This window comes from Dasypus novemcinctus, chromosome 17, assembly GCF_030445035.2.
Source record: "Dasypus novemcinctus isolate mDasNov1 chromosome 17, mDasNov1.1.hap2, whole genome shotgun sequence".
Lineage (NCBI taxonomy): Eukaryota > Metazoa > Chordata > Mammalia > Cingulata > Dasypodidae > Dasypus > Dasypus novemcinctus.
Window position 1 is genome coordinate 49,360,559 of NC_080689.1, and position 14,936 is coordinate 49,375,494.

Below are 14,936 nucleotides of genomic sequence, written 5' to 3' on the forward strand. Positions count from 1 at the left end.
GGTGCTTTGGACTCTTCCGGCTTTACAATCCTCCAGCTGAAGCCCGAAGCATCTCAGCTCCAATCACCAGCAAAGCTTGAGCACCCTTGAGACCCTGGTGCAGATAATCATCATCCACTCCGTGACAAGAAGCTGAGCGCCGCTTCGGTACCAAGGAGACCGAATGTGGCAGGGCACCAAGGTGCCATCTTAGAGGCAGCCAAGCAGCCCGGCAGCAGGAGCAGCAGCAGCCCACGGGGATGTGTCTGTGTGTGGGTGTGCAAGCTGGGTGTGTGGGTTTTTTTTTCCTTTTTCTTCATCATCTTCTCTCTCCTTCCTCTCACCCTCCTCAGAGAATCCTTTCTCCAGAGGGATGTTGCTAATGCGGCTGCTCTTAGCAGGCTTTCCGTCTCCCAGTGCCTGTCGGACCAAATTGAACCCTGCGGTTGATACCGGTGGAAAGGAAAATTACATTAATTTGTGTAAAAGTGTAATCAAAAGGTGGTTGGGTGATTTTTCTTGCTTTCAGAGAAATGTATGTTTGGGTTTATGATTATATAAAAGAGAGCCACTGGTCAGCAGCTTCCTGCCTTCCTCCCAGCACTTCCCAAGCGCTTTTCTGCAGTGTGACAGATCAGAGCTAATGGCGTTGCATTATGTATACAATACTCTGTGGATGGGACAGCTGGCTGGGACGGTCTGCGGACCGGGGTGCTGATGGGCATTTATATGCCAGCTGAAAGGTGGAAGAGATAAAAGAAGTGTCTAGAAATAAAAAAGCGCCACCCCTAATACACACAGAACTCAAACCCCCAAGCAGCTTGGAGCACTGGGTAAATTTCCAGATCGCCAGAGCCCCTGCTTTTATATTCCCTTTTACCACCTAGGGCCTCTGGCTCACATTTTCCATTCATAGGGCTCTCTGGCAAATTGAAAATGGTTCTAAATGAGGAATATCACATCCTTTGCACACCATAAAAATAGCTCCCCAAACAGCCCAAAATGTTTTAATTTCCTTGTCAACTTTCTATGTCCCATCTTAACAAGGGGCAGTCCTCAGGGATGGACAGCTCTGGACAATTGTCCTTTGCAGGTGTGACTTTGTTTCAGACCAAGTCGCCTCGCCTGAAGCCCCTGTCCAGAAGCAGATCAACTTTGCTAAGGAACAGTTACGCAAAGGAGACAGACACACAAAGGAGGCTGGCGAAAGGGAAGATGCTGCTTTATTCCAGATGCCACGCTGACAGAGGTGGGCATGGCATATGCAGCTCTGCTATCCCCTCAGGGCCAGTGAACATAGACACTGACCAACACACTGCAAGAGGTCACGGTAATGAAGCCGAGGGCCTGGGAGAGTCGGAAAGGAAACCGTCTTTGCCCTGAAAGTTTGGAAAGTTTGCCAGGAACTGAAATGGGATTTTACAATCTCAGAGAGTCTGACTAAAGAAAGCAGCATCTTTAAAAAGTTATTTAAGGGACTGGCCTTCCACGGGGGGCGAGGAGGTGGCAATCTGTATGTGAAACCTTGGAGACAGCAGGGGTGGGCTCGGTGCCTCTCTAACCCAGCCATCCTCCCACAAGGAAAAGCTTTCCCCATGCACTGATCAAAACCTGAGCCCACTCCATTGATGCATTTGTTCAATAAAATGTATTGATTATCTACCACATGCCAGGCACTGTTCTAGATCCTGGGGATACAGCTGTGAACAAAACTGACCAATATCCCTGTCACCACTGAACTTACATTCTGTCTCTCAGTGAAGGTCAAATATGTTCACAATACAAGGAGGGAGGCAAACATTCTTGGAAGAGCTGAGATGTAAGTGACTAAGGTCTCAGTTCCCTGTGGATTTTTTCATGGAGAGAAGGAAAGGAGCACAGGGCTCTAAGCTGAGAGCAAGTCAGAGGGGGCAAGCTGTGGGAGGGGGGAGAAGGGGACAAAAGCTAAAGGCAAAAAGACAAGATCCACCTACTTTGCAACTCTGCTGAGGATTAGTGTCGGTGATGAAAAGGTAATCGTGCAAATATCCATGGGGTTAAATGCCGAGATCCCAACTTGCTATTATATTTATAGGGGCAAGTGGCTGGCAAACATCTTCCTCTGCTCAGCTGCCACTAAGTGCAAATTCAAGGGCCAGGTCTAGACGCAAAAGCCCAGACCTCTCCAGTACTCAGATCAGCAGAGAAAACTTCCTAATCTCTAGGCAGCCTGCTCAGGCTTCGTCCTTCGGGTTTCCCACCAACTCAGTCACGCCGAGAAGCCCAAGCATGTTAACCAGCACCCGTTTCACAGGAAAAAAGATTTGGCAATTTGTAAATAATTCTGTCCCTAAAATCCTGGCTTGCTCCTCAAACTTGTTAAGAAACAAGACCTCCAACTCACCCATCCCATCCACCCACCCAGAGGACCCAAGAAGCCATGGATTCCACTTCAACATGCCATGCTTTCCCCTGTCGTTCACAATCATGTTGAATCCTTGACTCACAGAAAAGCCTGCTTTGCGTGCAAATCATCCTGCAGCTTTTGTCCATTTGCAAGAGAGGAAAGTCCAGCAGCCTCTTTGCCATCACGCTATTTCAAGCCCTTAAGCTAAATTACCAACCTTTCTCCCAGCTCTGCTTCCTTTACCTGGAAGCCCACAATCTTTGCTGAATCCCCTACCTGCATTCTAACATATTATATAGAACAGCTTTGGCCCTGTCCCACTCTCGAAAGGTCTTTTGCCTCAGAGCTGCAGTATTGCTGATTTCCTTCCCTTATAAAAAGGGAAAAAGACAGTTCTTTTAAATCTTCAACTTACTTTGTAGGAAATAACCAGCACCCCAAAACAAGTCAGTCTCTGTTTTGCACGTGCTCAGCACGTGCGCGCACGCACACACACACACACAAAACCACCCCAAAACCATTGGCCTGAAAACTTGGCTATCCCACAGATGCCCCTTTCCACATCACTACATAAAAAGAGGTCAGGTCTCGGTCTGCAGCCTGAGCTCGGTTTGTGGTCTTCCCAGGGTCACTAAAATAAAAGATCATCCAGAGAGCGAAAAGAACCAGAGTTACTCAGCGTGCGCACTGCCTGGGGGTGCCAAAACAAGGTTGAAAATCCAACCTCATATATGGCTGCTCTGTGGGACGTTAGACTGTGGCTGGCCCAGGGTGCTGAATGCTTCACTGGTATACTGGGTCCGGTCTGGTTATGCAGAGAATCCACCTGGAAGGAAAGACCCAAATACACAGAGAGAAAAAGAGAGACAGAAGAAGTGCCCAGGAGACAGAGAGGCAGAGACGACGAACACAGTGCCTTCTTCTCCTGGATGTTCCCAATATCTGGAAAACGAAACTAAAATGAATAAATCGCCAGCCCGGAGGATGAGTGAGGCAGGGGTTGGTGATACTGGAATCTTCTTTTTTTTTCTTTAAAGGGAGAGAAAGCGGGTGAAGTCTTCTCTTTCTCCAATTTTTAAATAGTCTGCAGGGAGCTGAGAAAAGGATGCAGACTGGGAAAAGACAACAGCAGTGACAGGAGGGAGAAAAGAACCGTGAATCGACTGTGCGCCAACTGTGAAAGTTTGCATGGCAGTTCAAACCGTTGTGGTTTTAAAAATCTGATTCCTCCCTGCCAATATTTTTCTTCTTTTCTTCCCTTGAACCTGTTCCCTTACACCTCACTTTATTGAATCTTCGACATCAGTGACCTCAGCATGGAGTCACATATCCAGGCAGGCTCAGCCCAAGACAGAAGACCAGGATGCAGAGGGCAAATGTTGACCCTAGAGAAAGACTCTCGTAGGGTCAGATCACACTGCCTGGTCAGAGGGAGTATTTCCCCTGATAGTGTTTTCTCCCTACCCCTACTGATCTTTCCAGACAGATCTTTTACTCCCATGCAAGGAGTGACATGCTCTCTTCTAGGCTTGGATGTAGACATTTGCCTCTTGCCACTTCTCATCAATGCCATCACTTCTTTTCTTAAGGTGCCAGTTCTCCAGGTGTCAGCCCAGTGACATCAGCAATGCTGCCAGGGTTGAACACATCCAGCCACTGCACCGGCTCCTGCCACCTCCCTGCCCCACCCTACCACCGCTCTCCCTGCTCCGGGCCTCCCTCTGGGACCCAGCATCTCTCAAAACTGCCAGGTGACATGTGGGCCAATGGGAAAGTATTTACTAGTTGCAAATGTTCAAATTAACACTTACTCCTGCCTCTGAGTCTGCAGGGAAAACCAAGCCTGATTACTAATTACAGCATTTGGGGGTAAAAATAAGTGGGAGTGTGGCTAGTCAAAGCCTTGGTGCAGAAAAGAAATGTCTTCATTCCGTTGTGTCATTCTGAAAGTTGAAGTCCCAGCCTGGAGAGAGAGTCCTGGGGCAGAAAGGAGCCTTATTTTGCCTGGGGAGAAGCAGAGTCTGTTTTCAGGCCATGCCATCAGAGTTTTAGGACGACCTCAGTCTTCTTTGTCATTTTTTTAATTAGCAGAGGTGAGGAGCAAGGTGTGCCGTGGGTCAGGGGCAGGTCAGTGGAAGGTGCATGTGGCACCATCTTCGCTGCTCACACTGGTCCTTTTCTGCAGAACGGACTTACTTCCCAGCCTGAGGCACCATTCTCAGCAGAATTTCCCAGCCTTCCCATCACCACCTACAAAAGGTTTTGTGACTACTCCAGCCCATAGCAATCTCTTGCTCTTTGTTTTCTTGGAGCTCTTTTGAGTGCCACTCTTTTGCTGCTTGTGACTGGATACTGTGTATCCTGGGTGAATTTTTTTTTAAACTGCTCATCCCCAGTGAGATTTTTCAATCTGAGAAATATGACCTTTAGTTTTGAGAAATTCTTGGCCATTATATCCTCAAATATTGCTTCTGCATCCTTTTCTCTGTTTTCTCCTCTTAGGATGCATATTAAATATATATTGGGGCTTATGATCTGTTCCTATTTCTTAACTTTCTTTTCATGTTTTCCATCCCTTTAACTTTCATGCCACATTTTGAGACATTTCCTCAGCTCAGTCCCCCAGTTTCTTAATTCTTTTTTTTCCTTTGCTGTATACAATACACTATTTAACCCATCATGTGGTTTAAAATATGTCCACATGTTTTCTTTGATACTTCTCCCTTCAGCAAGTGGCGCCTAAGTCCTCTCCTCTTGAGTGTGGGTTAGTCTTAATGACTCTCTTCTAATGAATAGAATCTGATGAAAGTGGCACCGTGTAATTCCCAGGACTTTGTCATAAAAGTCATTGTGGTTTCCTCCTCACTCTTTCTGAGATTTCTTGTTCTAGGGGAAACCAGCTGCCATGGCATGAGGACACATCAAGCAGTCCTACAGAGAAGTCAATATGATGAGGAATTGAGGTCTCCTGCCAACAGCCATGTCAGGGAGCCGTCTTAGAAGCAGGTCACCAACTCCAGTCAAGTCTTCAGATGACTACAGAGCTGGACATCTTGACTATACAATCTCATGAGAGATCCCAAACTAAAAATCAGCCACCTAAGCCATTCCCAAATCCCTGACACAAAGAAACTGTTAGACTATAAATGTTTATTGTTTTAAGCTACTAAATTTTGGCATTATTTGTTAACTAATACATCCATATATTAATTTTTAATTCCAATAATTTTTTTTCATTTCTGAAGTTCCTAATTTTTTCATAGCCACCTGTTCTTGTTTCACTGCCTTCTGTTCTTGTCCTATCATTTTTATGCCCTCCCTTATCTTTGAAAAATATTTAAATTATTTATTTTAAAGCTTTTTTCCAAGTTCATCTATTATCCCTTTTCCTTGGCTGCTGGTTCATCCATATGCTGAGTATGTTACTTGTTTTTCATGATACTGAATTTCCTTGGGCACTGTGTAAATTTTATTTGTGAAATTATCTTTTATGGGAGTTTTTTCGTATATATATATATATATATATATATATATATATATATATTCTAAAAACTCAGGGAGGTCTTAAGGTGTCTTGAAACTCAGATTCAGGCTACCACCCCCACCCCACCGTGCCAGCTGCCCCTTGTAGATAATCTGTTTACCTACCCTGGCCTTGAGCTTGCAGCATGGAACCCAAGATCCTGTCATGCTGGATGGGGTTTCTCAGGCCCTTAGCCACAACTCTAGATAGATGAGCAAGATTTTTCTGCTACTTCCTTCCTTTGATAGAGAAAGCATGTTTCTAGCCCTTAACTTCTCACAACCATGTGGTTCAAACCCCCAGTGAATTACCTAGCTGCAGAAATCCAACTCCAAGATTGTAAGTAGTAGAATCCCAGACCTGAACCCATGGGATTAGGCCAGCTCCACCTTCAGGTCTAATATCTAAGGACCCCAAATTCCATTATATGTTCCTCTGTGTTAAATTATTTGTTGGAAATCTCTCCATTTCTGACTGATGAAAATTTCCCTTTCTTGTTTTAACCATGGCTATGTGTTTATTTAACTGTGTTCTCATCAGTTCTAAGTGTTCAAGGTGGAGAGGGGTGTTTCAGTCTGGGACCAATGTACTTCTTTTATACCAAAAGTCAGATGACCTAACGTCTCTTCTCACATTTATTTTTCCTCTCTCCAATCATACCTTAAGCTTCTAAAAGGGAGGAATAGGATCGTGACCTTTTTTACTTCTCTTCATTAGACAAACAGAATGCCTTCAACAGGAACAGCTTTATAACATTTGATTGACAGGTGATGCAGTCATGTGATGGGGAGGTTAGAAAGGAAAAGGAAACAAAACTTTACCCAGATTTCTCTACCCTCAGCTAAAGAAGTGCAATTGTATACTGAAAATAATGAGGGGTATCTGAAGAATTTTAAGTAGGAAAGGAACATACTAAGATTTGCATGTTTGAAAGATCTTTCGAACAAAGAAAATTGCAGCTAGTTTCAAAAAGTGGTAATTGTTTAAATAGCATCTTCTGTTCACCATAGAACAAATCTAAAAATTAACAGAAGTTATAACCCCCCCAAAAAAAGATCTTCAGCTCCTTGAAAATTATAAAATACATTTATAAATAACTTTCAGTTAAAAAGGAAAATGCTGTGCAGTTCAAGAGTATACAGAAAATCACGTACCTGAATTTATGAGATTATTTCAAATCTTTAGTCAGAGAGCATATATATGGTCTTAAATATTTTCACCAATAATTTTTAAAAGGATAAAATTAAACTAAAAATAAAGAAGAAACAACAAAATAAAACATTGTATTAAATAAAAAGACTAGAGCGCATAATAAATTTAAGAGAAAAACACTAAATATTCAAAGTTAGAAGTAAAAATACATAATCCATGGGTACATAAACATTTTTACTTATATATGAATCTCATGTGCCACACTATGACAAATTTTTAAAATCTCTATAAAAGAGAAAATTTTCTAAGAAAACGCAGAACCAAAGTTTTACCCAAAAGAAATAGAAAATTGAACAAACAAATGCCATTGAAGAAATGTGAAAAACCTGCCAAAGGATTAGACCCAGATGGGCTTATGGGCAAATTCTTTCAAACTTCCAAGAAATCTATTTCTATATAAAATGTTGCACAGCATATAATTTTTTTTTAAAGCTCTCCTGTTTGTTTTACAAAGTTAGCATAATCCCAGTACAAAAATCTGACAAAAACAAAGTATAAAAAGCAGACTAACAGGGAAATAGATGTGGCTCAACAAATTGGGCTCTTGTCTGCAGTATAGAAGGACCAGGGTTCCATGCCCAGGGCCTCCTGGTGAAGGCAAGCTGGCCCACGCAGCAAGCAGGACCACACGGAGCTGGTCCATGCGGGAATGCAGCCCTACAAAGGAGAGCCGCCCTGCGTGGGAAAGCTGCCTTGCATGGGAAAAGCCGCCCTGTGCAGGAGTGCCAGCTGACGCACAGCACTGGCGCAGCAAGATGATGCAACAAGAGACACAAAGGAGAGAAAATAAGAAGATGTAGGAGAACAGGGCGGCTGAGGTGGCGCAAGAGAGTAATGTCCTCTCCCACTCCAGAAGGTCCCAAGGTCAGTTCCTGGAGCTGCCTAATGAGAATATAAGCAGACACAGAAGAACACACAGTGAATGGACACAGAGAGCAGACAACGGGGGGGGGGGGGGGTTAAATAGAAAATAAATCTTTAAGAAAAACAAAACAGACTAACAAAACTTTGACCAATTCGATATTATTATAGATACAAAGACCCAAGCATATCCGGGACAGGATAATTATGTTCACTATCCCAGCTGCAGATGAGTGTTTTTTTAATCAACATTTAGCCAATGTAGTAAGACAAGAAGAAATAAGAAATACAGACATTGAAAAGGAGATAAAATTATCATTACTTTGCATAACCTAAAATCACCAACCCGGAAAACTCAAGGCAATGAATGAAAAATAAAGCATTGAAACTACCCAATAAAGTACACAAGTACAAAATAACTATATGTAAAGCAATAGTATCTTAAATGGCAGCAATAACCACCTACTAAATATAATGGATCGAGAGAGGTTTCCAATTCCAGCAGCAACAAAAAAATATGTGAAGTATCTTGATATGAACAAGAAAGGTACAGGACCTTAAAATAAACTATATACTTCCAAAAGGTCCATAAAGAATACTTGAGACTAGCAACGTTATGTCGTGTGTCCAAAAAGTAAAGATTAAATTAGAAAGCTATAATTCTCCTCAAATTATTGTACTTTTAGTCAAAATCACAGTGGGAATTTGGAGAATCTGAAAATATGATTCTGAAATTTTTTAAAAACTGAAAAATAAGAATAATGAGGGGATGCTTGTACTTGGGCTGCCAAACAAGTTATAAATCTATAAATGAAACAATGCAACACAGAACAGAAACCACTGAAACAGACGCAACCAGATAAAAATGCAGTCTAGGAAAAGTGTGACATTTTAATTCAACAGAAAAAGATACAATTTATAAATGGTTCTGGACAATTGGAAAACTATTTGAAATGAAATGTAAATTTCAGTTTTTACCTCACACAATACATCAAAATTCCAAATGGATTAAAGAATCAACTGTTCAAAAAATACATTTTTTAAAAGTAAGTGGATCTTGATCTAATCTTGAGTATGGAAAACTTTTCAATGAATAAAATGAAGGAAGGAAGGGAGGAAGGGAGGAAGGGAGGGAGGGAGGGAGAGGAAAGGAAATAAGGACAGAGCATGAGAAGAAGGAAATACTAGTAGATAATAAAAATGACAAATGTAAAAGGCAAATCGTTGCTTGATTAAAATATTTACATTTAACATAAATAATTAATATTTTTATACTCAATTCATCAATCTACAAGAAAATAAAAATATCATTAAAAAATAACAAATGGCTTATACAACTAATTCAAAATAGGAAAAAATGCAAATGACATAATTTTTTTTTAAAAAGGTTTAGTATCAATAATAACTAAATAAAAGCAAAATAAAGCAAGGTACCACATTTTGTTTAGTTTCAAAAATTAAAATACCCAAGACTGGTGAGGACACAGGGAAATGGGCTTTTACGTATTCTGTTGGTAGAGCTGTAAATTAATTCAACCTTTCTGAGGAGGAATTTAATAATATAGATCAAATACGACACAAATATTCACACCCTTTGACCCAGCTTTTGAATTTTATCCTAAGAAAATGACCAATGCTACTTACAAATTATGCATATAGGAATATTCTTTGCAGCATCACTTTCAATAGAGAAAAGTTTGAACCCTATAAAATATATAATAGGGCACTAATTAAATTACTTACAACATCTCCATATGTAAACTAAGAGCCATTTATTAAATAACAAGCTAAAAATAATTTTTATTGTAGAATATCTACAAAAAAAATTGCTCAAGATAAATTTTTAAATGAAATAGTCACAAAAGTGTGTTTAAAATATAATCTTAACTGTGATTTTAAAATTTTAACATGAAATTCGTCATTTAGTGTCTGCCTTTTTTTTTCCTACTCACAGAGGGTTCTCGTCCTTGGCTGCACAATAGAATCACCTGGAACACTTTCATTTACAAAATATCTATTCCTGGATCCCACTCAAAAATAAATTAAATCAGAATCTCTGTGGGTGGATTTCTTTTTTGGGGGGGGAGGGGAGTATAATTTCTTCAAATAATTCTAGCATGCAGCCAATATTGGAAACCTGTGCTCTGTGGAACAGTGGTTCTCAACCAAACATCTGGCAATGTCTGTAGACATTTTTGGTGGTCACACTGCAGTTGGACAGTTGGGAGATGTTATTGGTCCCTAAGGGGTAGAAGCCAGAGATGCTGTTAAACTTCCTACAATGCACAGGACACACACACCCCCAACCAAGATTTATCCAACCCAAAGTGTCAATAGTTCTAAGTTTGGGAAACCATGTTCTAGAGCCTAACTCACTGCTGCACATAGATAACCGATAGATATTTTCTTTGAATTGCTACCTAAGATATGTAGTAGACAGAAATTGGCAGGATTGGTCATGGACTGAACGTGAAGAGACAGGAAGATGAAGAGAGGAGAGTGAAGAATGAGTCCCAGACTTCTGGTCAGGGTACCAGGTGAAGGGGGAAGGCAGGACACAGGAGGGAGAACAGGTCGGAGTGGGGAACAGGGTGGAGTCGAGGGGGCACCCAGTAGGGTGGGAGGTTCAATGGTCAGTCAGAAAGAGGCTTCAGGAAACACACTCGAGGGAGGCACTCGTGTGTAGGGGGAGTTTCTGCTGCTGTGGCCAGAGATAAGACTGCCCTGGAGAATCGTCTAGAATGAACCACGCACCAATGATGGAACTTTGGAGACCACTAACCGAGAGCAGGCAGAGTAAAAGAAGCCAGCAAATCAGAAGCAGGAAGAAGGGAGAGAGGCCCGATGGAATGCAGGTGGAGGGCAGCCGTGAGAGCCAAGGAGTGAGGGACCTGGGGAGAAAGCTGAGCTGATCACTCCATTCGGCACCTATAGGCATTCACGGTGGTGGAGGTAGTTGGAAACAGAAGTAGAGAACTCTGGAGAGAAAGAATGGAGAAATGAGAGAAGAGGATCGGGAGAGAGGGGGCAGGAGGACTTCAAAATGTGTTCCTGCTTGTGGAAATGAGAGAGGCCAGGAGAGGGGGCACGGACAGGCTGATGGGGACAGAGGCGTCCCCACCATCCCACCCTGCTCCTGTCTCCGACTTGCTGAATGCTCACTACACATTTGGGACTGGGTCCAGTCCTTTACAGCCATTAACCCTGGCAACAAATCTTCCAGGGGGCGTTTTCATCTTTGTTTTAAGGTGTGGCCACTGGGCCTGAGAGAGACCAAATAATTACCCTAGATGCCCCCACAGAGGCTGGGGGAGCCTGGATGCCACCTCAGGCCCCTCCGATTCCACACTCTTGCTACTCACCAAGAAGCTGCTATTGCTCAAGCAAATAGAAACACCAGGGGTGGCAACAATGGAGTTTTAATGCTAACTCTGCCCCAACTGGCTGCAGGTGGGTGGTGGGTGGTTGGAGTCATCTGCTGTCATGCAACGGCTGAGCCAGGCTTTGGGGCCAGATGCCTGAGTCTAGATCCCCACCCAGTCTACCATTTACTGGTAGGGTGGCCCTCGGCAAGTTTCTTACCCTCCCCACAAGTCAGCTTTCCAAACATCTCTAAAACAGGGATCACAGATACCTACCTCAAAAAAATACGACGGCATGCATAAACCACGTAACCCATCAAAGCCAGTCAAGGAATGGAGTTCCTGTCCGTTCTCAGTCTTTCTCTAGTCTTCAGCTTTCTTCCTGTCCTGCCTCCTACAGGAGTGTTAGGCTGGGCTGATGAGAGAATAAACGAAAATGCACTTGACAGATATAAGATCTCCTCACCGTGGGAGGACTGGACGTCAAACACTGCACTTTATGCAAATCCAGCCTCCAGTTGTACAACGCTAGCAAGTCATAAAAATGCCCTGTGCCTCAGTTTCCCCACCTGAAATGCAGGCACGCTGGCTGCCCCACCCTCCCCAACACTGAGACTTAGGAGAACAAGCGTGGCACAATTCGTAATCATTATAAAACGGATCTCAGGCCATGCGGCTATATCGGACTTCTATATACCCAGGTGAGGTTCCCGGCCCACCCCACCGCCATGCCCATATCCTATAAGACAATTTCTTATCATCGCCCTCACGTCAGCTAACCTGTCTCCTATCATTAGCTCTAACTATAGTATATTCTTTTGTTCTTTCAACCCCTAACTCGAGCACATTTCGTGCCTTGCTCTCTGTCATTTGACAGAGGGCTGAACCGATATCCTTCCTCTACTTCCTTTCTTGTTACTACATGTCCAGTGGTATTGCATAAAAGCGCTCAACGGGAAGGGTCAAGTTCAGTTTCAAGCCTGAGGTCTGGGATTACATCAAATCCGTACCGTTTATCTGCCCTCACCATCAGCCAAATACTTCCCAATTTGGATCTCAGTCGCATCTAGAAAAAAACCGAATTATCTGGGCTATTGCGAGCCCTGCTCTTGCCTCCAGTTTTCTTACTGAATTCCACGGGAACGACTCCCCAGACCGCTTGGGCCAGTTAACAGTCGCAGGCAGTGTGGCGGGTTGGAGGCCTGTGCTGCTCCCTGACGCGGCCCGGGCGCTGTGAGAGGCAGGAGAGGGGCCGGCCAGCAGGAACAGACGGGGCCTCCGCTGGGCTGGAGGGAGGAAGCCCACACAAAGAGCTCTTTGTGTAAATAAATAAGTCGATTGGAGCCCCATTTTCAAAGTGTTTCCCTCTCCACGTGCCTTGGGCACACAGTGAATATGAGTATTCTATAACAGAGCCCCCCCATACATACCGTGCACAGCCCTAACTTGGGGGTGGGGGCTTGGCTTCTGCTCCTGCAAGCCAGCATTCTCGTCGATCCCACCTTATGAGACCCCCCCTGCCAGCAGATGGGATGTTCCTCCCTCTTCTTCTTGCCTCTGCTACTTAAAGTCTTCTTCTCGCCACTAAATCGTCAGTGACTAGACGGGGGCTCCCCAGTACCTAGGGCGTGGCTTGAAGGATGCACTATAAATATTTGTGTGATGGATAAACAAATGAATGGTGCACAAAAGAAAAGTTCAAGTGGGGGTTAGGAGGGAAAACAGAGTTTGAGGTTTGGTTTGGTTTGGTTTTATATTGAAATGAAAGAGGAGAAGAAAGAACTGTAATTTGGGTTCCAAATTAGAAGGCAACTCGACCCAGGGAAAAATAAGTCATTTGTTTGACCAGTTGGGGGCATGGCTGGCAGCCCACAGGTACCCGCTGGGTACGGGGGCAGCGAACGCTCCAGAAATGCTTCCAAGGCCACCAAGTCCCTTCCGCCGCGTTGGTGGCACCTCCGCCTCTGGTCCTGCACCTCACGCCTCCCTTGTTTTGCTCCCTCTGCTCCCGGTACACAATGGGCAGGAGGTTGCTTAACCCTGATGGCTTTCTCTGGGGAGCAATTAGAGCCTTTAAGATGTTACCTAGGCTTCACCAGAAGTCTTCTCATTAACTAGTTACTTAAAATGTTCCCAGGGCCTAAAACATTAAGATTTAAAGGAAACAATCGCCTGCCTTTTTCCATGCCAAATCAGACTGTTGTTTAACATGGTGAGAGCTACCACTGAGGTTACTGAAGTAGAAAAAGGGGGTTATATGTTGCTGGAGAAAGCAACTTAGCAGGGACATTAAAAACAAGGCAAGCTCAGGGCCTTAATAAGTCCATGTGACTTTTTCAGGAATCAGGTTTTGTGGGGATCCTGCAGCCCAAGAGTCAGACCTGAACAGCTTCCCAAGTGCCCCGCCCTTTTTCTAGCACCTCCCTTCTGCATCCCACCCCCAAACAGGCAGGCTGGGGCTGCCAGAAAGGCACCTGAAGAGGGCCAGCCAGGCAGGGGGACAGCGAGAGGCTAAGCGTGAACGCCGGGCGAGAGACAGCAGGGCCCGTCTGATTCTGAGCTCGCTTCGGAGCAGGATTCAAGTCCTCCTCTCGGCCAGACCCCACCCTGCCAAGACAACCTTGCCCTTCGTGGGACAGTGATTTAGGGGCCACCATCATCATCTGCACCTGGTTTGTGTGGGGAGTAGATTACTGACTTAGCCTGGAGTTCTGACTCGTGCGTGGTAGTTTAAGATAGGGGTCCGATTTATTAAAAAATGTATTCAAAATTTCTAAGCAGCGTTAGCTCTGCTCAAAATACGGAAACCTGAAGACTATTAAGCCAGGGCGAGAAGAGGCCTTCTGAGTGAGCAGGGTAAATTGGAACACATCTGCCTGGTGACCAGCTCAGGACGAATGGAAATATTCCCCGGTCCCTTGAAGAACTTTCCGGCTGTTTACCAGAACTTTCTCAGAAGTTTTTCATTTTTCCAAGCTTTGAGTTTATGCAGACTCGAGATAACTCGGTGATTATGTCTCCACACAAACCAAACTCAGACGATGCTTTGTTTCCCAAAGCATTCCCATGAAGGCCTGGTGCTCTTGGCAGGGGAGGGTGCTGTCAGAAAGACCAAGGGGCCTCAGCTTGCCTCGGGTCTCCGCGCTGAGAGCGACCACAGGCACTCAGGCTCCCATTCTTCCTTGCCCCTGCTGGCATTGCCATCCGCGGTGACCGCTCCATGGCCAAAGGCACGTTCTTGGGCATCGTCCCGACCAGAGACCCAGTGAGGTAATCTAGGCCCTTTGTTCAAAGACTTTAGGTTTTAATAAGAACCTTCTGTAGACATTGCCTGTAGGAAACATGGGATGTGCATTTGCCAGACCTTTCTATATTGAGGGAAATGCCTCCTCGATGTAGTCATAACTCAAACGTCCAGCCTCTTTGCAGCTAAGATGCAAGCTGATGATCTAGCTCTGTCATCATTCACACCCATAGAAGCTTTGGTTTGGGAAGCGAAGCAGTGAGCTCTGCGAGGAACCAGGCGTAGCCAAGGGAGAATCCACTTTGCTAGCAGAGGTTGCTACAGAGGGATGGGGTGGGGGGCAGGGGCAGCTGCAGAGGCTGCAGATGC